The 6,144-nt window shown below is 42.7% G+C and overlaps 1 non-coding gene across 1 annotated transcript; it reads right to left on the reverse strand.

Moving 5' to 3' along the window:
* Positions 1–3,472: 3,472 nt before the first annotated feature.
* Positions 3,473–3,579, reverse strand: LOC126205389 (U6 spliceosomal RNA). Its single transcript, XR_007540567.1, has one exon. It is a non-coding gene; the product is annotated as a U6 spliceosomal RNA (small nuclear RNA).
* Between the last annotated feature and the right edge of the window lie 2,565 nt (positions 3,580–6,144).

Consider the following 6,144-nt stretch of genomic DNA (forward strand, 5'->3'; position numbering starts at 1 on the left):
TTCGGAAATCCAGAAATACCGAATCTGCGTGTTGCCCTTCATCAGTAACTCGCTGTATGTCACGAGAGAAAGTGCAGGCTGAGGTTCGCGCTAGCTGAGAATGTTTTCAAGGATTCTGCAGCAAACTGATGTTAGGGACACTGGTCTGTAATTTTGCGGGTCCGTTCTTTTGCCCTTCTTGTACACAGGAGTCACCTGCGCTTTTTTCCAGGCGCTTGGGACTTCGCGCTCGACGAGAGATTCGTGATAAATGGAAGTGGTCAATACCGTAGAGTACTCTGAAAAACCTAATTGGTGACTTATTTGTTTCAACTCCTTTAGTTGTTTCTCTACGCCATCGATGCTTATTACTATGTCGTCCATACGGGAGAGTCTGTTAGATCGTCAAACGACGGTATGTTTGTACGATTTTCCTGCGTGAACGATTTTTGAATGTGAAAATTAAAATTCGGGTTTCGTTTTGCTATCTTGAGACTGGTCAACAAGTACTGTATGGAAGCCTTAGATCCACTTAGCGATTCTACATACGACCAGAATTTTGTCGGCCACTATGTCAGATACTTTTGCTGAGGTATGACGGTGGTAGTTGTTGTGTACTTCGCGGATAGATGTTTTCACAGACCCATGAATGCCTACTAACCTTTCCTTCTCGTCATCTGCGCGCTCTCTTTAGAACCGAAGGTGCAACAGCCTCTCCTCAGCAATTTCCAAATCTGTGGGTCTTTCCCATCCAGATCGCGATTTACGGTTTGCTAAAACTTTGCTCATAATTCCTGTACATCCATGTCAGTGGAACTAGCGGATGTCAGTTCACTGTCTACGTGACACACTAATAACCGCTTATCTCTTCCTTCTAGCAGAAACATTCTCCTCGGCTTCTTAACTGATTTATTAACATTCGTAACCATAATTCCTGTAATGAGATTTCACTCTCCTAGGCTTCGTAACTTATTTTTAGCTTTCGTAACCGTAATTCCTGTAATGAAATTTTGATCGCAAATCCCCGTTTCTGACGTTGTCGGTAAGGTGCGGCCTATTTGTATCACACCTACCAGATCTATAATATTTCTATTGCGAGTGGACTGCCGAACTAGCTGCTCAAGGTAGTTTTCGGAAAAAGTGTTCAAAAGTACCTCGTATGACTGTCTGTCTACATCCCCCGCAATGAATCCATGGACATCCCAGTCTACGCTCGGTAGGTTAAAGTCGCCTTCAGCTAGTACTGCCTGATCTCGGTATTTACGCGCTACAGACCATACACATTGTTTGAATCACTCTAGAACTGCCACAGCATAATCGAGTGCCCCGTAAAAGCAACCAGCAATTAATTTGGTTTCTCCTAGTCCTGTTGTACGTTCCCAGATGACTTCACTGTCACAACTTCGACCTCAATAGAGCCAATATTTTTGTCAACTACAATGAATACTTGTCCTCGTATGGTCTCTAATCCGTCTTTCCGATATACATTCCATGACTCGCTAATCATCCCAGGGCTATCCACCTCGGGTTTAAGCCAGTTCTCAGTCCCAAAAGTAATTTTAGTGCGATGTGCGATAACAGTTCAATGTAAACTTGCTCTACGTTTCAACTAAGAAAAGTCGAGTTGTCGATGGCGTGTAACGGAGGGTGGTGGACAGAGGAGGGGGGGGGGGGGGAGTTACAGAGACCGCTGGACACCGCCTTGCATTTATGTAGTTATTGCAACTGATATTGTTAGGAGTGACTGTCGCAGAAACAGAATGAGTTGGTCACCAATGCCATAACCACCAAATATTACAACAATGTTTTAAATTCACACACACACACACACACACACACACACACACACACACACTGGAGCAATTTCATGAGTTCTTTACCTTTTGTATTTACCGCATCTCTCGTAGAAGCGAGTACAGTGTTTGCAAAAATAAAAACATTCTTAACAAACTTAACGACAGTCACTTGATTCTATATCTTTCAAATAGTGATGAGTATCTCAGTAAGTTAATGTGTTTCATAAAAGATACAGGACAATTTTTAGCCCCCCCCCCCCCCCCACACGTTTTCTATCCCGCGTAATCCGCTAAATAGCTCAGTTTCTTTCTACATCGACTGTTTTCTGGAAGGACCAGATAGCGTATGTCAAAGATCACCTCTCGTTGTACCATACTTTTAGTTTTCTTTCCGCTCGGTTTACGATTTGAGCCATAACTAGTTTACCTCCGCTATAGAATGTGGCATTTCCATTATGATAGCGATAGAAATGGAAAGCTGCTAAGGATTATTCGTCGCCTCTTTCTTGAAAATATGATACTTATCGTTTAATTTCTACTAGTAGATACCCCTTTAGATGTTTCAGGAATTCAGCTACTGCTTTTTGCAGTTCAAATGGCTCTGAGCACTATGGGACTCAACTGCTGTGGTCATCAGTCCCCTAGAACTTAGAACTACCTAAACCTAACTAACCTAAGGACATCACACACATCCATGCCCGAGGCAGGATTCGAACCTGCGACCGTAGCAGCAGCGCGGCTCCGGACTGGAGCGCCTAGAACCGTTTTTGCAGTTCAAAGTAGCCTGTGACTATTCGCGCTTCCCCACTTTGTATGTGCTAGATATCCCATTTTAGTCCATTCTGGTATGGATCTGATAGTATTTAGAGTAATAAACTGTGATTAAGTGATCTCTTCTATAAACGGAGTACAGTTTACTACCATCATACTATCAAGAATTTACTACTGTCATATTAAGGAATTTAAGATATCTTTTGCTATGTCACTTACTGAGGCTACATGATCTTTCCACTCCATATACCACACAATGTTACGTTCATGTATCTGCATCATATGATGGACTCATGTGGTCACTAACTGTCTAATTAAGGCGCACTTCATTTATACGGTCCAGAATGAGATTTACACTCTGCAGCGTAGTGTGCGCTGATATGAAACTTCCTGAGAGATTAAAACTGTGTGCCGGACCGAGACTCCAACACGGGACCTTTGACTTTCGCAAGCAAGCGCTCTATCAACTGAGCTCCCCAAGCACGACTCACGACCCGTCCTCACAGCTTCAATTCTGCCAGTATTTTGTCTCCTACCTTCCAAACTTCACAGAAGCTCTTCTGCGAACCTTGCAGAACTATTACTCCTCGAAGAAAGGATATTGCGGAGACATAGCTTAGCCACAGCCTAGGGATATTTCCAAAATGAGATTTTCACTCTGCAGCGGAGTGTGCGCCGATATGAAACTTCCTGACAGATGAAAACGGTGTAGCGGACCGAGACTTGAACTCGGGACCTTTTCCTTTCGCGGGCAAGTGCTCTACCATTTTTTTTCTTTTTTTTTTTTTTCGTTGTTGATAGTCTGGTTTGGTCGTTGCGGACGTCACATAACTTCCGTTAAAGTTCGCTTCTTGACCCTCCCAGTAAATTTTTTATTACAGAGGCCAACCAGGTCTCTGACCGAACACGCTGAGCTACCGTACCCACTAAATGTGGAACGCTTTACAATTCTGTGGGCCATCCTTGCGCACGGTCCATGCTAATCTTCTCTTTATCATTACAATATTAATATACGTACCGCCGTAGCGAGTACATCTCATCCTGTTCTATATTGTACGTTGACTTTGTTCGTGGCGGACGTCCGATGACACTCGTGCAGGTTGTTCGTTGATCCGTTGACTCAGTTTTTGACTGCAGAGGGTAGCTAAATCCTCTGACCGAAGACGCTGGAAGTTTCATTTATACGTTGCTTTTTTCAGTATCAAGCTTTGCATCAGGAAGACAGTTTATCAAAGTAAAGGTGCATGTTACTAAAAATTTTATTTTATTACCCACATACAACCGACTCGGCTGTGTTAAGTCTTGGATGTTTGCTGATCGATAGAAGGATCCTTCTATCGACCACCAGACTCACCTCCTGATGTAAGCCAAAATTTTAGAGAAAATCTCATTTAAATCTCATTTCGCTTGTACGTTAATTCCCTAGTCATAGTGGACTCACTGGAGGAGACTTTAATCGTCCAACAATCAATATGGATAATTATCGTTTCTTTAGTGGTGGGCGTGATAATGCATGCTGTGAGACATTATTAAATGCCTTCTCTGGAAACTACATACAACAGATAGTTCGGAAACCACTCATAATGGATATATGTTAGATCTAATGGCAACAAAAAGATCTGACCTCTTAAAACAATTATAAAGACATGTATGCTTAGTAAACTAGAGAAAGAAGCAGTAATGTCATATCTTAATTAGGGTCCTGAAACTGTTAGCTCAGAAAAGTAACACGTAGTGAAACTATGGGTCAGGCTAAAAAGTATAGTTGTTCGTGCACTGGATAGATATGAACTCAGTAGAACAGTTCATCATGGAAGAAATCCTGTATGGTATGCAGTCACTGAAAAGAACCTTCCAAAGAAACAGATACTACTGCGTAATAGATATAACACAAAGCTTGGGGCTATACATGGTGAGATGATCAACGAAATGCGTTTGGCGGTCAGGAGAGCGGAATATTTTGCCGGAACATCTTCCACAAATTCCAATGAAATTGTGATCGTATGTGAAGGTTGTTAGTGGCACCAAAGTTAGTGTCAGTCACACATGGACATAATACGAATGGAAATTGCGAGTGGCAAAGCAAAATCAGGAACTGAGCAAGGTAGGGCAGTATGGAGGCACCGGATTCGTATTCTCTTCTGGCCATCTACAGCAAGGTCTTCCGCGCTTTCCCTAAATCGCTTAAGACAAGTTCCTTTGAAAAGGGCAAAGTCGATTTCCCTACCCATCCTTCCCCAATCCAAGCCTGTGCTCCGATCCTAATGATCTCACCGTCAATGGGACTCTCAGCCCCAAATATCCCCCCTTCCGCGAGCAACTATCGTGCTATTCTGTTCCCCTTTCTTGGTGAAGTAATGTGCTATTACTAACTTGATGGTTCGCTGAACACCACAATCGCTTCCTTACATGATCCCACTGGATGTGGGGTAGTTTAGCCTTTCTCCTGCAAGTGCCATGTAAGTGAAGTATTTTACGTTGATTATAATGTATGATGTCTTTTGATTACTGGCACATACGCAAAGATCATTCAGTCGTGGTGATCACCGGTAATTGTCCAAAAGCCATACGAGGAAGAGGCAAGGCTTCACTATCAGAAACTGCGGGTGCTATTACCAAACTTCCATATTTACTTTCTTTCTGAAGTGGCTCGCTCGATCTCTCTACAAAGAGCAGTCAAGTGAAAGAAACATGGGAAAAAAGTAAGTAAACTGTTTTTATTTCAAAAGTAATAGCCATAACTATTAAAACATTTATCCTACTGCGTGAGAAGACGGTCAGTGCCTTCTTGCAAAAATGTTTGACGTTGCTTACGGAACCATGATTGCACCCAGGCGTGCACTCCTTCGTCGGAAACGAATCGACGGTCACGAATCGAATGTCTTTCTTCAGAGATCCAAAAATATAAAAAAAAAAAATGCAGGATGTGTAAGACCTTCCCAGCGAAACAGCTGCAGCGTTGGCAACATATGGGCGGTTATTATTCTGCAGCAGAATGATGCCTTCCGTCAACATTCCTGGGCGTGTGGACTTGATGGTGGAGTTCAGTTTTTGCAGTCTCCTCGTACCGCTGCGCGTTAGTTGTGGCGCCGTGTTCCAAAAAGTCAAAGAGCTGTCGTGTTCCAGAAAGTCAAAGAGCATATGGTTCTTGCAGTCAAAGAAAAAGGTCACCTTGACTTTCTCAGAGCTAGGGTGCCTGTTGCTTCGACTACGCTGCAGAAATGTTGCTGGGAAGCCCTTACGCATCCTGTATACCGTCTCAGTCTCTCCCCATGTGATTTCCACATTTCTGGAAACCTGCTTCAGATCAAGGGGTGGAGGCCTATGTAGAATCATATTTCCATAGACAACGGCAAATATTTGTCCATGAAGTCACTGACCGTCTTGTCTCAAGCAGGATAAATGTATTAAAAGTTTTGACGAGTACTTTTAAGATAATAAAAAGTTTACTTTTTTTCACTCTGTCTCGTTTTCATTTGAGTGCCCGTTATCCAACATGGAATGTTCACGGACACGGTCTCTAATATGTTTCCAAATTATTTTACTCTTCCTTATCCTTAAGAAATAATATGTCGTCTCATACTTAGCTTAATCTGAA

The sequence above is a fragment of the Schistocerca nitens genome, chromosome 1, assembly GCF_023898315.1.
Source record: "Schistocerca nitens isolate TAMUIC-IGC-003100 chromosome 1, iqSchNite1.1, whole genome shotgun sequence".
Classification (NCBI taxonomy): Eukaryota; Metazoa; Arthropoda; class Insecta; order Orthoptera; family Acrididae; genus Schistocerca; species Schistocerca nitens.